This window comes from Onychostoma macrolepis, chromosome 21 (genome assembly GCF_012432095.1).
Source record: "Onychostoma macrolepis isolate SWU-2019 chromosome 21, ASM1243209v1, whole genome shotgun sequence".
Lineage (NCBI taxonomy): Eukaryota > Metazoa > Chordata > Actinopteri > Cypriniformes > Cyprinidae > Onychostoma > Onychostoma macrolepis.
The window spans coordinates 1,629,747-1,642,830 of record NC_081175.1 but is presented as its reverse complement, the minus strand read 5'-3'; the positions used below and the strand labels follow the sequence as shown (position 1 = coordinate 1,642,830).

Here is a 13,084-nt window from a genome sequence, read left to right as displayed (position 1 = left end):
TGACAGCTTAATATTCACTTTCCAAATAAGAACACACAAACTTCCTTCTAGTATCAATAATAAGCTTTAAATTAACTAATTAATCGTACATGTATATTGTTGATCTTTTCACTGAAGTACATGCATAATTACAGTACATTTTTTCTCTCTAAGAGGTGTTCACACGACTATTTGCCGTGACAAAGCAACCTGCACAATCAGCGTTTACTGAAAATGTGCTTGGAGTCTTGAAAATTTAAGGCTGTGCGCTGGCTTATAAAATGCTGTTGTCACTCTTGTTAATAACTGAATGCATGAATGTAACCATATTTACTTCTCTAGCCATATTCTACTGCTGTTTGGATTTGTTATGATTTTTATAATATGCGAGTAGTTCATATTGTTTGTCATGGTGGGACCAGTAGCTGAGCACTATGTAGAAGTTGATAAGTGGATGATTGTAGTGGACTATTGTAACTCCATAGACGACATGCTGTCATAGAAACTGCCTGTAAAAGCGAGTTTTCATGAGGAGCCGGATAAAGCATTGCTGGAATTCATCAGTGTGAAGGGAAATTTGCTCGTCTGAAAGACGTGAGTCCTGATTTCCGAGTGTTTGATGGACTTAATTTTCAACAAACCTTAAATACTAAACATTGGGGTGCAGTGCTGGGTAGTAACGGATTACATAATCTGGATTACGTAATCAGATGGCAAAAAATAAGTACTTGGAATTAGATTATATTTAGTGTTGTCAAACGATTAATCGTGATTAATCGCATCCAAAAAAAAAAAAAAAAAAAAAAAAAGTTTACATAATATATGTGATCATGGACCACAAAACCAGTCATAAGGGTAAATTTAAAAAAAAAAAAAATCAGCTTTCCATTGATGTATGGTTTGTTAGGATAGGACAGTATTTGAAAATCTGGAATCTGAGGGTGCAAAAAAATCTAAATATTGAGAAAATCGCCTTTCAAAGTTGTTCAAATTAAGTTCTTGGCAATGCATATTACTAATCAAAAAATAAGTTTTGATATATTTACGGTAGGAAATTTACAAAGTATCTTCATGGAACATGATCTTTACTTAATATCTTAATGATTTTTGGCATAAAATGAGAAATCGATAATTTTGACCCATACAGTGTATTGTTAGCTATTGCTACAATATGCTTTTGCGCTCCAGTGTCACACGTGTGTGTGCTGTGTGTATTTATATAAATACACACACATGCATGTATATATTTAAGAAAAATTCTTTATATATAATATAAAATATAAGAATATAAATGTATATGCATGTAAATATTTCCAAAATATATACTGTATGTGTGTGTATTTATATATACGTAATAAATATAAACCGTATACACGCGCGCACATTCTGTAAACAAAAACTTATTTTGGATGCGATTTTAATTGCGATTAAATTTGACAGCACTAATTACATTGCATTTTAAAATACTTGAGATGCCACACAGCATTTGACCACTGGATTTACTGAAATCATTTAAATTTTAAGAAGAGTTTTCTCAACATTGCGTCAACTACTAACAAACACATTAATTTGAATTATCACTCAGTAGGTTATTTAACCATGTATTAGTTTCTTTGCAAGGCTTTCAAACACATTAAAATGCACAAATTCACATTATTTCTTAGTAACATGTTAATTCCCAACTTTTGTCAGCCGAACCTCTTTCACCTAATATATTTACTTGAAGTCTTTTCATTAAACTCACAAACCCCTGCAGTTCCTTCGTAAACCCCAGTTTGGGAAATCTTGACATAATAAAGTGTGTAATGTTGTTAATAACTGAATGCATGAATGTAACCATATTTACTTCTCTAGCCATATTCTACTGCTGTTTGGATTTGTTATGATTTTTATAATATGCGAGTAGTTCATATTGTTTGTCATGGTGGGACCAGTAGCTGAGCACTATGTAGAAGTTGATAAGTGGATGATTGTAGTGGACTATTGTAACTCCATAGACGACATGCTGTCATAGAAACTGCCTGTAAAAGCGAGTTTTCATGAGGAGCCGGATAAAGCATTGCTGGAATTCATCAGTGTGAAGGAAATTTGCTCGTCTGAAAGACGTGAGTCCTGATTTCCGAGTGTTTGATGGACTTAATTTTCAACAAACCTTAAATACTAAACATTGGGGTGCAGTGCTGGGTAGTAACGGATTACATAATCTGGATTACGTAATCAGATGGCAAAAATAAGTACTTGGAATTAGATTATATTTAGTGTTGTCAAACGATTAATCGTGATTAATCGCATCCAAAAAAAAAAAAAAAAAAGTTTACATAATATATGTGATCATGGACCACAAAACCAGTCATAAGGGTAAATTTAAAAAAAAAAAAAAAATCAGCTTTCCATTGATGTATGGTTTGTTAGGATAGGACAGTATTTGAAAATCTGGAATCTGAGGGTGCAAAAAATCTAAATATTGAGAAAATCGCCTTTCAAAGTTGTTCAAATTAAGTTCTTGGCAATGCATATTACTAATCAAAAATAAGTTTTGATATATTTACGGTAGGAAATTTACAAAGTATCTTCATGGAACATGATCTTTACTTAATATCTTAATGATTTTTGGCATAAAATGAGAAATCGATAATTTTGACCCATACAGTGTATTGTTAGCTATTGCTACAATATGCTTTTGCGCTCCAGTGTCACACGTGTGTGTGCTGTGTGTATTTATATAAATACACACACATGCATGTATATATTTAAGAAAAATTCTTTATATATAATATAAAATATAAGAATATAAATGTATATGCATGTAAATATTTCCAAAATATATACTGTATGTGTGTGTATTTATATATACGTAATAAATATAAACCGTATACACGCGCGCACATTCTGTAAACAAAAACTTATTTTGGATGCGATTTTAATTGCGATTAAATTTGACAGCACTAATTACATTGCATTTTAAAATACTTGAGATGCCACACAGCATTTGACCACTGGATTTACTGAAATCATTTAAATTTTAAGAAGAGTTTTCTCAACATTGCGTCAACTACTAACAAACACATTAATTTGAATTATCACTCAGTAGGTTATTTAACCATGTATTAGTTTCTTTGCAAGGCTTTCAAACACATTAAAATGCACAAATTCACATTATTTCTTAGTAACATGTTAATTCCCAACTTTTTGTCAGCCGAACCTCTTTCACCTAATATATTTACTTGAAGTCTTTTCATTAAACTCACAAACCCCCTGCAGTTCCTTCGTAAACCCCAGTTTGGGAAATCTTGACATAATAAAGTGTGTAATGTTGTTAATAACAGCGAATGAAATATATCATCTTTCTCTTTGTGTTTTTATATCAATACGGTACAAGATTATTCTGACCTAAATTAATGTGATAGACTACTTTTTGATTACTTTTGACCTACCTCGTTTGATTATATTACTTAAAATGTGTAATAATTAAAATTTTTGTCATGTGATTTGGAATCAGAAATGGATTACAATTTGTAAGTAATCTACCCAGCGCCGTTGGTCCAAAACTGGGCTGTGTACGTGAATGAAACGTCAGATTTTATTTTTAATTTTAATTTTAATTTTTTGCCAGGAGAATCCCTTTGAACCTCAGTCTCTTCTTCCAGGGAGACCTAGACGACAAACAGCAGCACATAAAATTTCACACAAACAACAATTTATCAAATTGAACAATAAGATAAAAGAAACATGTACAAGACTCCTTTAAAACACATTGCAAAAGACATTTAAAAGAACGCAGGGATGGCAGTGACTCTAATCAGATAAGGGCATAAAAGGAAAAAGCACATTTTCCAAATTCTGAGCAAACTTTTAACCGAATTAATCGACTGAGATCTACTGCAGTAACTATTTGTGTAAGAAATCAGGAGATTTGAAATGTACTGTAATAAGGCAACTTACTTAAAAGTGCCTTAACAATGAACATATACATATGCAATTTCGGTAACACTTTATTTTAAGGTCTTTTAACTAGTTGCTTATTAGCATGCATATTACTAGAATATTAGCCATTTATTAGTAGTAATTAAGCACATATTAATGCCTTATTCTACATGACCTTATTCTACATTCCTAATGCTACCCAATACCTAAACTTAACAACTACCTTACTGACTATTAATAAGCAGCAAATTAAGAATTTGATGGAAAAATCGTAGTTAATAGTGAATAAGTGTTCTCTATTCTAAAGTGTTACCGCAGTTTCCTCCTGTGATGCCATGCCAATGATTCATAAAGTGTATGATGGTCTGTGAATCTGCACCACAAACAAAGCATAACGCTGCATGATAGACAGAGTCCAGTTTCCTTAATAAAGATGAAGATGCATGCATATATACCAGGACACCATAACCAATTACAGATAAAAAAGTATTCCTGCACTAGCCTCATAAGCAAACCAGTTTTTTTAAATGATAAAAGAGCCCCAAGTTTAGTTTAAGCTTCTACAGCAGATTATCAATGTGTACATTTAAAGCTCATTTTTTATCTAACCATATCCCTAAATATTTAGATGACCCTACTCGTTCAATAGTAGTGGACTTTTGGAGTTTGCATTTTAGCACTTCCGGTTCCATCGTCCCCAACTCAATTGGTTTCTTTGAATAGTTTTTTAAAAATTTTTTTAGCTACATGCTACACTGTGGCTATGATTTGCTTTTGCAGGCTATTCTAACTCCAACTTAAGACTGAAAAACTAAAGCCTTGTCAAACATTAATGTTGGTGATGAAGTCACGTGACTGTGGCGTAGTTCATTAATAACCTATACAGTTAGCTACTGCTGAATTTATTTAGGCTTCAAAAATTGTAAAATTTGTGAATATTATAGTGTTGAGAATCATAATCTATTGTTGGTCACAGAGCTTATTTTCTGCAGGAATCCAAAAGTCAATGGAACATGCTATTAGGTAACTTCCAGGTTATATGTCATAACCGCAGTGCTCTGTTGATTCATACATTGCTTTTAAGCTGCAGATGTTTGATAGATTAGTAATAGAGCTGCAATAGAAAAGTTCATAATTGGCATCTCATACTAAAGCAAGAGGTGTGTTTTGTGATCATCAGTAGACGCCTGGCATAGCTGAGCAATCTTTCACTAGACGGACATATCTGGGTGTGGACGAGGCGTCTGGTCGATGAACTGCATTCAGATGGGAGTGTTCGTGGGGTTTCGTGAAAGGAAATAGCTGCACACTTGTTGTCAAACATAACGAGCACTTGTTCTTTTTAACTTGAGTGTGTCGAGTTGACTTCACCGTTTGTCTGCTGATGCAGATGCTCAGACCTCAAGCATTTAGTTTGTTTACATTAATAAGCAATGCACAATGGATGGCTAAAAGGACTTAATTCAAGAGGAACCACGATCATGGATTTTCCTTGATGCTTTGTGTGTTGACATGGAAAGGAAACTGTACAGCTGATTTTCTATTGTTTTAATACTATGCCTGTAACACATGTGTCAGGCTGCTTTGCAGAACATATGTGTGAAAAGAAAGGGGGATTTCTGAAGTGGTCACATTTCTGTTGAATGCCACAAAAACAAATCCCCTCTGGGAATGCATTACAGAATAGACTTCAAAACAGAAATATTATATATTGTTTAACCATTTAACCTTTTGAAATGTGCAAATTAGGTCTTACCTGTATCTTATTGTTTAGCTCTGATGTGATGAGTCATTCACCACCCCATCTTCATTTATTTCTATTCATTTAGCTATTCTACTCTATTATATTCTATTCATTTAATACACGTCAGTTCTCATGCTCGAGTCCTCCGTCATGCCAAATTCATGTACCTCATAATGTTTGATTTGGTTTCAAATTGGTAAACCTTTTTGGCAAAATGTTAAAATGGAAAATTCCAATGTTTCAAAATGGGAAAATTTAGTTGCAAATATATTTTTTGCAATTTTTCCTAGTCATAAAATGCAAAACTTAAACAAAAAAGGCCCATCAAATCATGTAAGCTATGAGTTTTTTATTTTTTTAATATTTTTTTTTTTAGAACATTTAGAAAGTTTAATAGTTTAAAAAAAAATAAAAAAATAAAAAAAATGCTCACAATTAAATATTTTATAAATCACATTTATACTTGAAGTAACTCCTCTTAATCTTAAGTGTATAATATTTTAGTGTCACCAAACAGAATTGCAAAAACAATGACTATTTTAGTATGCAGAGAATAAGCGGTCTATGCATATTAAACTGCAATATCTGCACATTAAACTGGTGTGTGTGTGTGTCATATATCACACACACCATGGTCTGTCTGAATACTTGATTCTGATTGGCTGCTTTAATTGATGCACACAAACACACACACACAGAAACATCCAGGAGCACAGAACCTTGTCATCGCTGCTCCACGACTTCTATTAATGAAATAACTTCGATAGTGAATCGACACATTATATTTCCCAGCAACGAGGGGGTAAAGTAGTAACTAAACTCACATCTTCATTGTTGAGAGAGATGCACAGGTTCAGGTAATTCAGTCTGATTTGCGTCGGGTGGTTCTTTGCCTCCATGTTGTGCAATAAAATGGTTTAATGCACAGCTAGCTGTGGATTGTCCCTTACGTGTATATAGCATCACCTACAGGTATAGCTTTTTTCCCCTGATTTGTTGTTGACTGAAGTCTGTTGCGGTCAGCAGCCGTGTAAACACACGTAACAGGTGTGTGAAGATCTCTGGCCTCATGCATCAGGGCTCAAACATGCCTTATTTCCTCGTGTCATGGGATCTTCTGAACTCCTGTAAGCTGTCGCTCCTAAGAGCCAATTAAACAGCCGGATGAAGGATGTGAGCTCAAGACTGCTGTCTCTCCTCCATCTGTGCGCTCACCGCCAACATAAGCTTCTCTGATCCTCTTTTATCGCCATCACACACTGTCTGCTTCAGTTCAGTGTGCCTCCACATTATCAGAAATGAATGTTGAGTCTAGTATCTCAGCAAAGGTCAACAGTAGGATTGTTTTTACTGACTAGTACTATTTGAAGACATTACGTACTGTGAAGAACACTAAATGGCTATAATCTGAACTTCAGGCAATGTTACTCAAGGTTTTGACCCCTGCAATAGACACCATCACAAAATTTGTAATGGTTTTACTGGTTATAATGAGACTTGTATTGGTTTTAGTGGAAACTGTAATGGGTCTCTACTGGTAATTGGTCACCTTCTATTGGTGGCTTGTTAAAACCAATAAATCCTAATGGAATATGTCCCAAAACACACCACAGAAAACCATTTTTAATGGTTAAAAGTTGATGGTTTGTAATGTTTGCTGAAACCATTACAATTTTCTGTGATGGTTCTATTGTTTTTTTACAGCAGGGACAACAAAGAAGCGTAATAGTGTTGAACACATACATTATTATTTACTACATGCTATTAAATTAGTAGACAGGTGGCTGTGAAGTTTCCATTCCAGGTCAGCATGCTACATCCAAATCTTTTATTTTAAAGCATCAAGGAAAATCCATGATCTCTCCACAGGCACTTGGATAAAGTCCTTTAGCCATCTGTTGCGTCTAAATGTAAGCCTGGAGCTCTGCGCCAGTGAGGGGAAAGTGATAATCATCATAATTAATTATTCAGCAGGTTGATTGAGGTTCAGGGCACATGTCCAGAATCAGCCGAGTTATACAGTCATTATCGACTCCGGAAGCTGTTAACAGTGTTGTGGAATTGTTTCATTAAACCCTCAGTCGTTTCTGTTTGATTAAACTCTTGTTGCGTTTGTCTGAGATGTGTGTAGGCGCTCGAGGAATCTCACCTGTGTGTGTGTGTGTTCATGTGGTCAGACTGGTTGTTCTGGCCTCCTGTGCCTTCGGGCATCTGTGTATGTCATCTGGAAGATTCCACACATTTCAGAAAGCAAGCAACTGATGTAGATGTAGATGCCAGTGACTGGTTTCTCCAGTTTGTATTACGTCGACAGGTGATACTGAAATTAAAGGACTTTTTCTTTATCTATTTTTTTTTTTTTTTCCAGATCTGTGATTCAAAAATGCATTTAACTATGGTTTTCATACAATCAGTGACTTGAATACACCTTTTCTATGATTGAATACCTAAATTTAAATTGATTTAAAAAACAAAAACAAATCAGTATACCCCATATAGCACAGAAAGTATACTATTAGAGATATTTTGTAATATATTCCAAAATGGTCAAAATATATTGCTAATATAGATTTTAAAATATATCTACATGATTATATTTTAAAGATGTTTTAGATGCTTACTGTACATCTCCTCATATATTTTCAATTTAAATTAAAAAAAAATAATAATGTTTGAAATGTACATTTTGCATTTAAAGATTTAAACAATTTATTTTCAATCTGAAATATTTCATTAAGCCATGCTATTTAACACATGATTTGTCACTTATCTGAAATATACAGTGTTTTTGGCCTATACAGTTAAAAAAACAACAACTTACCATTGTTTGAAATTGACACATTTGGAAACTTTATTGCTATTATTATAAAATAATTTTAAAATGCTGATTTAAGATTTGAACATTGACGTGAATTCAAAGCCCCCCCCCCAAAAACCCTTGAATACACATTGCTTTTCCCTTTTTCATGCTTATTTGTCATTGACCCACAAATCATCAAATCTTAAGTCTTTCAGTTCTGTGATATCTCGTGACTGCATCTTGTCATAATAATATTGGAAATGCTCTTCCTGTATATTCTCTCTGCAAACACAGTCATGTGTTTAAAAAGCACCTGGATTATCCGTCAGGCCAGTGACTCATTGGACAATGTTGGCTCAGTAATGAATATGCTGAAAGCGAGTCCTCTCTGTAGTACACAGTAGACATGGCTACTATTTGCTGTCAATCAGCATTCATTCATCTATCCACCCGTTTTCCAAACAGCTTGTCCTGTGTAGGGTTGCTGGAGACTAACCCAGCGTCTCAGGCCATAGGAAACACCCTGTATGTATCATACAACAATTATATAATGGTACGATCATCAGACAGGCAAACTTAGTGACGTCAGCCTCATAATCTGCTGTTGTTTAGGGCGAGCACAGATCCATGTCTCTTAAGGCAAGCCATTACTGTTATTAAAACTTCATTCTTGGGGTTGAACCCTGAGCCAGGTCCCAGTCCATATCTAAACACCAGTATATCCTAGAGACTTGTATATTATAATCTTGGCATGTTTTTAAGGCCAGTTAGAGTATGTGATTTGCATGCATGTGTAAAGTTTTGCATGAAGCTAACTGATGAATCATGACCTGTTTGTGAAAATGTATGCAAATTCTGTGCGTGTGAGCAGTTATTGAATGAAACCCAATGCCACTTTATCTAGAAACCAGAGGCCAATTAAGAACCACATAACCAACCACTGGGCTCGCAAAATCGCTAGCCTGACGTCCCGGGGCTATTGTGTTTTCCAGTCGGGCTACCAAAATGTATCACTGCCTGCCCGACGGGCTCCTTAAATACAGATCTCCCGCGGGTCCTTAAAAACTCTGAAAGTGAGTTGTATCAAAATTAAGGCTATAAAAAGTTTTAAATACGTTAAATAGTATAAGAAATGTCTTAATTATAATTTCTAGAGGTCTTACAGTTGGGGACGGAAAAACATGAGTCGTGATAAGGCAGGATTAAACTTCAAAAGGCAATGGTGTCATTGAATAAATATGAGCGCTGCACGTTTCAAGTCAAAACGCGACGTGAATGTATCTGAAGGGAACCGACTGTCCTCAGAAATGTGTCGTTGGCATTTTAATTTCATCTAAACTATAATTCCTGATAAAGCAGCGTTTATGAGCGCAGAGCTGCTTTGTGTACAGCGTTTCCAGGGAAACCGCAATATTTCAGTGCTCCTAAAGCGCCACCTCATGGCAGAGAATGAATTTGCATTTCCAATAAGCCTTTCTTATTGTTTATGGTCAGATCAATGCAAATATCAACTTTTTACGCAGCAAACACAGAGTTGTAAATGAGGAAGTTAATATGCCTTCAAAAAATTTAAACAATTAAGACAGTAATATTTATACATCTTAAATTAACATAATTTATATGTTTGATTTATCCCTTTTCATAAAAATGGTCTATAGCCTGAAATGCTGTTGTATAAGATTTTTGTTTTTGTGAAAACCTGTATCTGAACTGTAAATCATGTAATTTTATGTCTTTGTCTTTTTTTTTAAATTTGAGCTAGTTAAATTAATTTTCGGGCTACCAAAATCTGAAGAGTACCTGCCCAAAGGGCTACCAGGGATTTTGAAATTTTGCGAGCCCTGAACCAGAACACCCAAACTAACACGCCTAGCAACCAACCACCCAGTGAATGTAAATTAATTTATAAATAATAGTATGATGTCCCTCGTGTGTTTGTTTGTTTGCATGTCTGTCTGTAAATAGTCCAACCAAAAATGATTCAGACACCGGATATAATTTTTTTACTAGGACACTATAGTTCATTTATGTAAGTGAGGATAGCAAAATAAAGTGAACTCTGACATATTATACCCAAAAATTCTTCATACAGTGGACTACCAGTAAAACTGATACAAATTTGGGATCGTAAATTATTCATACACTTTGACCTGACCATGTTAATTGCTAATGTGACCTTTTTACATCACAGACTGAACAAAATGAAGCATTGCTTGGAAATTGGTCATATTTAATTGTGTACTTATTTAACAGCTGAATAATTTTTGGTTGATTTTATAATCCATTACATACCTTTCTATCAAAGTTAGGCCTATTTGACATCATCAAGATGAATTTGTTCTGTCAGTTTAACTCGGAGTTCTTGTCATATTTTATTACCATTTTCTAAACTGTGATAATGTGAGAAATGTTGAAGGTGTCTGAATAAGTTTTGGTTTGACTGTATAAGTGGAGGGATTCAGGAGTGAAGTTGCTGACCATCATAGAAAACAGCAGTTTTATTGGATTGTGCATTGGTTTGTTGGATTGATGCCATGTCTCTTTGCTTTGGTATGTAGTTTATGTATCTTGGAGGCAGTCATGAAACCTTGTGTCACTGTGTTATCGCCTCCATCACTAAATATACAGACACTTGTGTTTACCAGTCCACAGGGGTCGAGACATCAGGGCGGTGGGCTTTGCTTTGATGGGACAGTATTTCCATGAACAAATCGTTTTGAGTACTTTTGCAGTTTTGGCTTGGGACATTACAAGACATTACAAACTCTGCTGTTCTGCTTGAACATTGAAGAATCTCTCTAACTATGTACATTTCCTAAAGGAGTAGTCCAGCCAAAAATGAAGGTTCCGTTATCATTAATCATCTCGTTCCAAACCCGTATGAATTTGAAGAATGACAGTGACAAATTAGGCCTCTTCCTCATACATTTGCAGTAGCATTACTCCAGAAGAGTTTAAATATATAGCACAAAAGTCACATGAACTAGTTTAATGACGTGTTTATTGTGCCGCCTTGTATTTTTTCATTCCTTCATTTTATGTAGTATGTGTTTGGAACGACATGTGATTACATAGTGACTAGGGATAGGCATTTTTCAAAAATATTGTATTCGAATATTTAGGCTCATAAAAAAACGACTATTCAAATATTCGTTTATTTAAATGACTTTTAACAAGAGACTTTTTTTTGTTTGTTTTGTTTTAATAATCAAGTTTTTGTCACCATTTCTAAACAAGCTTATGATTAGACATTTATACACAACATTCTTACACATTGCGTTATATCTCAGGGTTTTCTTTTAGTTGGAAAAGTGTAAACAAAATGTATAAATATAAAGAACAAAAGCATAAAGCAGACCATGCTAATTACTGTACAGAACGTACTTACATTGGAGTCTGCTTGGGTTTATTGTGTTTATATTGTTTCACATGTTAATGTTGAGGAAAAACAATAATATCCACATGCTCGGGTGAAAGTTGGCTCCTTCAGTCTAATAACAATAAGAACGTGTGCCGACTCAAACGTTCCAGAGACACAAAGATCATGGTGTGCGAAGTAAAGATTCTCTCAGCGCTTTGTTTTCTTTTCTTAAACCACTCTCCCTCGAGGAAACTTAGGAATGAAGCATACATATGTATGTCCAACCCGATCTCATGAAAGTGCGTATCAATAGCACAAGTTTGTTTCGATTTGGCGTGCTATTTATACGCAGTGGGTAGGGTTAGGGTTGTGGGGTAGATGCATATCATATGTACGGCAACAAATTTCGTATCATATGCACGCAAAAACTGCGTTATTATATGCACGCCAAAGTACATTTTTGCATATCAATACCACGAGTTTCTGTTTTTATTTGGCGTACTATTTATACGCATTTTCATGAGACCGGGCTCGTATGTCTCGATAATTTGGCTATCGGATAATCTCTCTTCTCGGTTCACTCGCGGTATATCTGCGCTAGAGCTGCACGATTAATCGTTAAAAGATCGCGATCTCGATTCAAACACCCACACGATCTCATTTTTAAATGACAACAATTCGCCCGTGTCTTAAACCTTTGAAAAAAAAAATCATACAACGTTCAAATCTGCGTTTGCGCTGCCACTGAAACAGAGAGCAGACATTTAACATGTTTGGGTAAGAAACAGCTTCACAAACAGTCTTTTCAACTGCACAGTATTATTTCTGTCTTATAGTCATTCATATCATCACAGAAATACTGGGATGAAAGTTTGCAGTTCATATATAAACATTAGCGTTTACATGCACCCTCTTAATGCGATGAGATTTTGGCAATATTGCGATTTAAACTTTATCTCATGTAAACGCAATACTTCGATTTAAATAATGCGATTAAGCTCATAATTGGAGCAAGCATAATCGTATTAACATAGGTGGCGTACACCGATTTTAATCGACATGTACAGGCATGTAAACGCCTTAATCGGAGTAGCCTATTGCGCTCTGACCAAAGTGCGCATGCGCTCGTGACATGAATGGCGCGACACCTGTAATAATACGCAGATTAGAAACGATGGCAGGGAAGAAAGCATCGCATTTCTCGGAAAACACAACTCGCTGCCACCAGTCTCTGTTCCTTACCCTCATCCAGAAACCGCGAGCAGAACGCGACGGC

The 13,084-nt window shown here is 35.0% G+C and overlaps 1 protein-coding gene across 1 annotated transcript in view; it reads left to right on the top strand.

The window, feature by feature from the left end:
* Positions 1 to 13,084, top strand: part of stk10 (serine/threonine kinase 10) — a 56,011-nt gene that overhangs the window by 10,784 nt on the left and 32,143 nt on the right. The gene's annotated exons all lie outside the window — the stretch shown is intronic.